The sequence below is a fragment of the Panicum virgatum genome, chromosome 3K (assembly GCF_016808335.1).
Source record: "Panicum virgatum strain AP13 chromosome 3K, P.virgatum_v5, whole genome shotgun sequence".
Classification (NCBI taxonomy): domain Eukaryota; kingdom Viridiplantae; phylum Streptophyta; class Magnoliopsida; order Poales; family Poaceae; genus Panicum; species Panicum virgatum.
In genome coordinates, this window is record NC_053138.1 from 29,249,320 (window position 1) to 29,259,126 (window position 9,807).

A 9,807-nucleotide genomic window follows, 5' to 3' on the forward strand; every position below is an offset into this window, starting at 1 on the left:
CAGAACTAGTTCATGACCATTGACCAACCAAATTCTTTCATAGCTTGGTAGTGTATCATTCTATCCCAGCCAAGCTAGTGTTTTTCAATGGAGAAGAAACAATAGATTATTTCTTTTATGCTGTGATACACATGATCGAGGTCAACCGTCAAGAGCTTCCTTAAAACTGGTGAGTCTCTGTCCAACAAGTCAGCTAGCCGACATGCTTCAGAAATAATATTGTCCCTTGGCTCTACGCACGAACACCAAAATACCGGATTTTTTCCCGATGACTTGTTTTCTTACGTCATGGGAACACCAATGTCTACCGATGTCGGTGTTGACCATCACATTCATTCAGAGGATGAGAGGAAGTCATACATGCTGCTACAGCTATCTTCTGAAGAACGCTGCAACTTTTTTTTTCTTCTGAAACTTGACCTCGCTCGTTGTGTCATTGTCATCTTTGCTTAGCCAAAGCTCATTGTCATTGAGTCCAGCCCAGGTCCGTCCGATTTTTGAGCTCCTTTCTAAAACGTGTTGGATTAAATTCCGCATGGAGCTACGCTTTCATTTCTTTGGTCGGTGATTAAGTAATAAATAATGTGGGCGCCTAATAGTGTCATCATCAAGCCGGATTATCGCTGCATAATGTGGGAGCCTCGTATAATATCTTTGTCATACTATACTCCCTCCGTTCCAAATTGCAGGTCATTCCAAATTATACTTAATAGTGTTTATCTAGGTGTATATCAAAAACTATTTATCTGAATTTACCAAAACGATGTACAATTTGAAATTGAGGGAGTACGCAGTAAATAAAAAGATATGGGTATACATATAGCCAACGTATGCTATGCAAACCACATTCGTATGCAAACTATGAAAACTCCAATCTGTACCACCAGATCAAGATCTAAGGGGCACGAGGAGGGAGGTAATTTTACAATTAACCGCCTGCCCTTAGATTAGGTAATCACACTTTTACAAATCCCCCCTCCCACTCTCCCTCCTCATGCCCCTTGGATGTTGATCCGGTGGTACATATTGGAGTTTTTGTAGTTTGCATACGAAGGTAGTTTGCATAGCATATGTTGCCATACATATAATGAAGATGAAGCCCCATCGATTTGAGTTGAAGTTTTTTTAGATTACACAGTATAACTCAGACACTGACACTCTTATGAACACACGTACGCAAACCTTACCCCTATGAGTATTTTTGAAGACTAAGCCGGCAAATCTTCGAGATTGACGAGTCACCACAGACGCCTCGCTGTCGACGGGAACATCGCCTACCACTAAATGCACAACGCCGTTAAATTCTAAAAAAAATCGCTCCTATAAAGAGTCAAACTGAGGCTACGACCGATACAAATGTCGTTCACTGCGCAAAGCGGTCGTCAGCTCAATGCAAGCGATGCAGCAGTTCTCTAGAAGGCTGAATTCACGCATGAACCAATCGAGGGGAGCCCGGCCACCACCAGGTACACGACAACTGCCCCCTCAACGTCGATGACCCGAGTAGCTATACGGCGCCGTTAATTAATTCCACCGTATAATGTAGACGTCGCCATCGTTATCGTTAGGCACGTACACTCGACTCCGTCAGATGGTCGTGAGATACTAGAAGCCAAGGCCGTCCGATGGATGACGACAAGAGTCCCTCTGCTAGCCTTTGATCCGTCGTGGTCCGTCCTTGTGGTTAGCTAGCACGTGCGGTTGATAATACCTGGCCTGTACGGTCAGCGCGCCGGTTCGACCACGTGTTTCGCGTGGTCATCAACTGCCAGCTCGACCTGAGGACGTGCTTGACGGGCAAGGGCAATGAAGCGAAAGGCTATCCACACCTGCAATTGCAATGCATAGGTCGACTGCGAAAAAAAGGAAACCAAGGACCACCGTTCGTTCGAAAATCGTAATCCGGGGGCTGATTTGGTCATTTTCAAGCTGATGACAGTCCTTTGAATCGAAAAAAGGGTTCTAAGGTTGGCTTTATTAGTACCCCTTTTTTTCCCCTTCAAGTGTTAGTGGCCCCGTTTGGTTTTGTAGCGCGCTAGTGAATAGTGACACTTTTACCGTTTATTATGGTGTCAAACAAAGTCAGTTTACAAAACCAACTCCAGAACCCCTGCGCTAGTGACACTGAAGAATCTAATGAGGCCTTTGACCGCGCGATTAGAAGATGGTTACTGTAGCATCATTGTAGCAAATCATCGATTAATTACCGTCATTAGATTCGTCGCGAAAAGTTACACCCATCCCTAAAAATTTTTTGTAAATAGACTTCATTCAGTCCTTCATGCGGGAAAGATTTTCTTCTAGCGCTAGGATTCTAGCGCGCATCCAAACAAGGCCAGTATCTCATCAAGCAATAGCATTGAATCAAGTACCTTTTTTCCCCTTCATGTGTTAGTATCTCATCAAGCAATAGCGTTGAATCAAGGTTGGGGATAAAATTAATTGGCATTAACCCCTAACCAATGTTTTTAAGTCGTCCAATCAATCGCGCTTATCGGTGTGCCATCCCCGATCATGTCTGCCGAGGTGATTATCTCGATTAGAATTCTGGTGGTCTGACTAATAATCATTGACTAACCATGATTTCTCATCCAATTAGCATGTTGACCATAATTTAGAATGTCGAAAACCGACTCTGTATGTGATCTGGATGACGATTTCAAGGTGGCATGGTCTAGGATTTGAACTCGAATTTGATATGTTCTGGGCCTCCAACTTGTCTTGGACGGCCGAGCTTGTACCTCTCCTCCTTCATACCTATTTCCAAGCACTTCCCGGGCTTCTTTATCCTAAATATAAGGTAGCAATCTATTCTCAAAATTACTAAATTGCACCTCTTGCATAGTCTATCTATGCGTGTCACGCCCACATCATTCTCTCTTTTTTGGAACCAAACCGTATGTGGTTTGGTTGTAGTTGTTGAAGATGTCATAGTTAACAACCAATAATGCTCCCCTCTCTTTGAATTGAATCTGTTTCTTTAAAATAAGACTAGAGGAATTTGACATGACAAGATTAGTGGCATTGCAGCCCTCTACATCACATTATTGCATAGCTAGGAATCTACCTACCGGAACTAGTTTTTTCTCATAGTCAGCTATATGCCGCAATAAAAAAATAAAAATATTAAATTCTTTTAATATATAATCAGTACGGGCATACCCATCCTGTTACTTCAGAAAAAAGAACATAAATATATTAACGACTGAACAAGAGGAGGAAGAGAAGAAAGAAAAGAACACCGCAAGCAAGACAAATATGAAGAAAAAGGAGAAGGAAAAAAAAGAACAGCCTAAGCAAGTCATACAAGAAGAATAGAAAGCAAAAAACCAACACCACAAGCCACACGTACATAAAGAATATCGTGTAGGGAGGTCCTTACAAAGTAGCTGATTTAACATTCCAAAAAAAACTTACTGTGATGATGTACAAACTACAGATCCCAAGGGAAATGTCTACTTCCAGATTTTATCCAATTATATAACCATGTATTTATTTTTTACTTCATATATATATATACACACACACACACATATATACACACGTGATATTATCTGTCGGTGCCCTGACCCGGCGGTCCGGACCCAACCAGTGATGATGTTGCGTGTTCCTCGTCCCAGATGTTGATGCAAGAGGCAATACAGTAACGCACGGATTTATCCTAGTTCCGGCCGTAGGACCGTACGTCCAGCAAAGGAGTGTGCGAGAGCACTGTACTATTTTGCACTGGGGGTGCTTGTAGTAGGGGGTACAAGCGGGGCGAGAGAGGGAGAGAAGCTCCTAAGTCTCTGCTAGAGGAGGAGTTGATTGAGGCGAGTGCCAATATCAGGGTTCAGTGGAGCGTGTGTGCTCTGCTAGTAGTGCGAAGCGTTGTGTCCTACCGAATGGGCCGACCCCCCCCTAAGGGAACGCCCGCCTCCTCCTTTTATAGACACAAGGAGGGACGGTGTACATGCACAGGGGGTCATGAAAGTTGTCGTCTTTTCCTCGAATCGCGGGGGTGCAATGGTCGATCACTGTGGGAAGTACACTGTGGGGTATGGCGCCGGGCGTGGCTGTCGTCCTGGGTATCGTCCTAGGTCTTGCGGAGATCACGCCGGCGTCCTGGCGGCTCCAGCGGGCGGCGTGGCGGTGTTCCGAAGGTCCTGCAGGCCAGGGTCTTGTCCTAGTCAAGGCCGGAGTCGCTTCTAAGAGTCGTGCCCATGTTGTTTGGGGGCTCTGCGGAAGGGAAAGCACAAAGGAGACATGGTGAGTTGGTAGCATAGTAGCTGGAGCAGTGCCGAACACGTCTTGCACTGCGTCGCAGGTTCCCACAGTGCCGCCACAGCACCGGGGAGCAGTGACCGGAGTTGGCGGATGGGACTCCGGTCACTACCACTGTGGGGAGTGGCAGCCTGACGTCGTCTGACCCGGGCGCTGTGGAGGAGTGGTTGGCATTTAATGCCTTCGTATGGCGGGCGGGTGAGCGGAAGGGTCGTTTGTCCTTTCGGCCGAGGGGTGGCTTTGCCCGGCGTCAGAAGAGCGCACCTCAACCACTCGCACTTAATACGGGTGGGTGAGGGAGCTTCCAGCGGAAGGCTTGTGCCCGCGCCCGCGTCCACGTGACACGTGGCGGCTCCGGACCCCTCCCGAGCAGCTAGCTGAGCCGAGAGCTCACGGGGGTCCGGATAGGTACATGGGGGTCCCGGACCCATCTGCGGGGGTTCGTGTCCTCGGCCATAGGTGCTGGGCATTTCCATCTCTAAGACACGTGGTGACACCGGACCCACCCCGAGCGGGAAGCGGGTCCGGGACCGTTGGTCCGGTGAGATAGAGTCGGACCCCAGAGGTCTGGCTGCTCAGCTCCTATGGGTGTAACAATCCGCTTTCTCGAGGGCAGGCTCGCTACCCTCGAGCGAGGTGGAGGCGCGGGGCATGATCGAGGGCTTCAGCGGAGAGCCCTCGAGCGAGGCGGAGATCACCCCGCGGGTCCGAGGGGGGTGCGGACGGGCCGCATTGCGTACGCGGGCCGTGTGCTGGGCTTCTTTGAGTCCTTTCCTTTCTTCCAGATTAGAAGGAGGCTGCAGGCCTTCGTGGGCCCGGTTGCCCAGCATGCGTTCGTTTTTAGGGTGATTTTAGTCCCCTGATTAGGGTGCCCCTAATCAGGGTACCCGACAGTAGCCCCCGAGCCTTTGGTCGAGTCAGGGGATTCAGCCAAAGGGTATTTCGGCGATTTTACCCCATGGTGTGATCGATCGGCGTTGCGTTCCCGCCAGGCGCATCCGGGTGCTGGTCTGGCGGACGTGACAACTCGCCGGTCGGGGTAGTGCGCCTGCGGAAAGAGTACTCCGAGGCGCGCGCGTGCCTTCTTGTCTTGTTTCGGTGACGAGACGCGTCAGAACGCTGAGCGAGCCAGGGCCATGATGGCGCCTGCTGATCTGCAGCTGGTGCTATTGCCGCGCTGTCCCGCGCTCAAGGTCTCAGCCCTGCTCTCCCTGGTCGCCTTACGATGCGCCGTTCGAGGGCAGTCGGCCAGCACCGATGCTGGGCTGCTCAGCGCCCAGGGGCTCGGCTTTGTGTTGTTTGGTCACATCTCGGCACAGTAACCGAGGGCATCTTTTGCTCGTGGGGTGTTGCACCGTCATGGGCGGTCTAAGCCTTCCCCTTGCAACAGGCTGAAAGCTTGGCGCCCGATGCGTCTATAAATAGGGATCGTGGAACTCCCTTTCCTCTCCAACTTTCCTGCTCTTACTTCTAGCATCGCCTAAGTCTAGTAATGTTTCCCTTTGCCTTTCACGGTCGTCCCCCGGACGGGGTGGCCTAGCTTCTTTAGGCTTTGGTGCTAGAAGAATGCTTGCGAGTGGCGGGGGAAAGTTGGAGAGGGCGTTCTCACCATCCCTCGGCTTCAGTGGGATTAGCAGAAGAACACTGGGCCCATGGGGCCCTGCCTCTGCAATGTACCTCAGCCTGAAGGGGTGTTGAGACGCCTGACCATGGCGTCGGCGCCAGGTTTGGTGGCCGTTCTTCGCATCGTCCCGCTTGGCGACAACGTCGCTCCCGGGGAGATGGGACAGAGGGTGCTGTCCGCCAGCTTGACCCCCCGCAAGGTCTTCGGTGGAGGAGACGCTAGAAGAAAGCTTGCGAGGAGGGCATCCCGCTGGACCTGTGCGGTCTGGGAGCTGCTCCTCGCAAGCCCGAGCAGCCTGGTCGTGATGTCGGCCAAGGACTTGGTGCTCTTCATCGGTGCTCGCTCATCCCCAAGACAGGGAAAATTGCCACTTAGGTGGCAACGCGTTTGTACTTTTCGACGGCTTTGAGCTGGTAGCCCTTTGTAATCTTTATTTGTAAAGAGCAATGAAGTCTCCTTCTCCTTCGCGGAGAGGATGATCGGGGGTGTAAGGGTGGGCACCACCCCTACAGGGGATTTTGGTCCTCGAATGTGTGAAGTTTCCTCCGTGGGGGCGTGTCAGCGCACCCGCGGGTGTAGCCCCCGAGGCCTTGAAGGAGTGTTTGCACTCGTCCAAGGGCTATAAACGTCGCCCTGCTTGGTTGCTTCACTGAGGTAGTCATCCAACGTCTTTTTCAGCCAGCATCGGCACTCCTTTCAGCCGGCCTCGGTGTTTTTCGTGCTGGCACAGCGACCCAGTGTCTAGCTGAACCATCTGGCAGGCGCACGTCAAGAGTGGGAGTTTTAGTTAAACACATGGAACTTCATAATCGATGGTCTTCGATCCATTCGAGGGTGCGGCCTGAGCCGTGGTGTGCGAGGAGCCCCCGAGCCCCGGCCTTCGTGAATGCGTTCGGGGAACCCTCAACTTTTATTACGACCCTCGTCGCCCTTCCGCAGGGAGGAGGGGTGAAGCGCACCATGCTACCCATGCCCGGGCCGCGAGCTATGGCTGCTTTAGTGAGCTGTTATCGGGTAGTTCAAGTAGACGTCCGTGCCCCGTTCGATAAGGGTCGGCTCGTGATCCATGGACACGTCACATAAAGCGCTCGCAAAGGTTCGTTAGGCGGGGCTCGGACCCATTCGCAAGGGTCCGAGGGCTCGATGCTCTCCCTCGATGGGATCCCCCTGCTAGGCACCCTCGACTGGCCTTGAACACTGTGTAGGATTCTCGAACTCCGCGTTCGAGGGTAGCTTGTACGGCACATCCATGCAGTCCCTGACTCTGGTGATCTGGGGCGCCTGTCGAACCCTCGGCGGGCCAGGCTTCGAACCCCTGATCAGTAAGGCCTCGGAATGAGATTCCTTCGAGGGTGAAGAGCCCCCTAAAGGAATATTCCGTCATGGTTCGAAAATGGCGCGGAGTCGCAGGTCGTGCGCACAGGTCTTTCGCTGGTCGTGGGCGACGTGGCCCAGTACATGCGGTGCAGTGCAGGCGCGCCTTTTCAGGCGGTTGCCTTAGGTAGGCGAAGAGGCGTGGGCGGTGGCTGACGGATAGTACAGCGCCACAGTTGCGTCGCGCCTATCGGTTACTGCACCGTAATTATTGGCAAGTGCGCGCGTGGGAGACTCTGCGGTTGTGGGGCCTAGCCGTCAGCGACGGCAAAATCTACCGCATTGAATAAAATCTGCGCGTGGGAGTATCCGCCCGTTTTGATGAATAAAAACGGGGAAGGGGGGATTGTTTGGTCTCACCTGGCCATTTTTCCTTCGTCTCCCCTGCCTTTTCCGCCTCCCCTACATCCTGAGCCCAGAGCCGAGAGCAAGAGGAGGAAGAAGGAGAGAGCGAGAGCACACCTTAGCTGCCGTAAAGCTTGCCTTCCCGCACCCCCAGCGGTTCGAAGCGATGTCGGCTGTCAAGGAGCCGTTGTCGTGGGGGAAGTCCACCGCCACCGAGGCGGTTTTGGAGCAGCTGGTCGACGACAGGCTGCTGCCGGAGAACGTCAACTCGGAGCGGCCGGCGTGGATCCCCCCGCGGCCAGATGAGACCGAACTGAATCCCCCCGAGGGCTACGTCGTGAGTCTCGTGCGACTTCATGAGCGGGGATTTAGCATCCCCGTCGGCAGATTCATGCGGGCGCTGTGCGAGTACTACGGGGTGGAGCTGCACAACTTCGGCCCCAACTCCATCTCGCAGGCGGCGGTTTTCATCGCTGTCTGCGAGGGGTATCTTGGGATCGAAGCGCACTGGGATCTGTGGATTCATTTGTTCCGCGGAGAGCTCTTCATCGAGAATGTGCGGGGCCAGCCGAAGAGGTTCGCCCGCACCGGCGGTCTGATGCTCCACTTGCGCCCAACCCGAAGTGGGACTGGGGGGTATCGCCCCCAGCGCATCAGGCCAGGTTCGAAGTGCTCACCGAGGCATTGCGGCACTTGGCGAGGAAGGGGTTGACGGCGGTAGCCGTCATCGCGAACTTTCACCGGCATATGGTGATTCCTCTCACGGAGAGGAGCCTACCGATTTTTGATCTCACCCCCGAGGCCCGGGCCTCGGGCTCGAGGACGTCGCTCATGCTGCTCCCCCGTGACTTCGCTGCCCAGAGGGCGAGGAACGCGGTGGCGGAGTTTCCCGACAACCCCGAGGATCTTTGGAAGATTAAGATACGCCCCGAGGCGGGGTATCTTTCTGTGGTGAGTTCCAGTTTCAATTCGTTACCGATTTGTGCTTCTCCTCTCCCCACTCCCTAATTCTAACTTGGTTGCGTTTCGTAGGGGTTGAGCCGCAGGGGCTACACCTCGAGGCCTCCGGTCCCGGAGGAATGTGAAGTCAACCGCCTGCACGCAGAGGCGGTGAAGAAGCAGAAGGACGCGGCGGAGGCGGCCACCGCTAGGAAGAGGAAGAGGAAGGAAAAGCACGATAAGGCGTGCAAAATCGCGCACGCGGAGGGGAAGCCACGGCCCACTACGCCCGAGTCCACCGAGGAGGAGGAGGGCTCCTCGGATGCCGAGATCAACTTCTCGGATGACGACGAAGCGGCGACAGGTGCGGGTTCCCCGCCGGTCTATTGAGGGGCTGGCGATGATGATGTGCCCGTGACGCTGGGTGAGGTGAGGCTCACACCAGGGTCGTTGGTGAATCCGCCCCTCGTAGGGGCGGAGAGGAGATCGCCCACGCCGGCAGCGGGTGGGAGGCCATCAGCGCCCGTGACAGGACATAGGTCGTCTCTACCGGCGATGGGAAGGGGGACTCCCATGCCCGTGGTGTCGACGGGTGGCGGCGGGTCCGTAGCGAGTGCGGAGACGCCCGCGCATACGGTTTTGAGGCTCCAGGCCGATCCGAGGACGAGGCGCTCGGGTCAGTCGTCGAAAGGTGTCAGTGTGCTGCGTGCCCGATGGAGCGGCTCGGGCAACCGCAGCATGAGTGCCCGATCAGGGTGAGTGATTTTGATTTTATCCTTCACATTCATTTAATTGCCCCCCCAATCCTGCTGACTTCACCGCTTCTTCCCCGATTACCAGCTCCGGGGCCATCGCCAGGGATGCAGCCCCGCTTGCGCTGACCAAGGCCCTTAATACTGGGGTGCGTGCCACACCGCACACAGCACCGCAGCCCCTGCCCGTCATGGACATTGTGGCGGAGGCCGCGAAGCTCCAGGAGGCGATGGCTCGAGGGGCCCAGAAGGCCCAACAGGCTCGAGTGCCGGAGAGCAGGGGCGACGCTGGCCAGGGCGGCGCTGTAACAGCCGCTCGGGCTGACGCCGAGGGGGAGGTCGACCGGGGCGGCGCAAATGACGCCACCCGGCCTGACGTCAGAGTCGGGGCCGGTCGGGGCGACGCGGATAGCGCCGTCCGGCTGGTCGCAGGACAAGGGGAAACTGGTGGGGGCGCACAGGAACGCCCCGCCAGCCAAATAGGGGTGGAGACCCTCGTCCTCGAGCCCC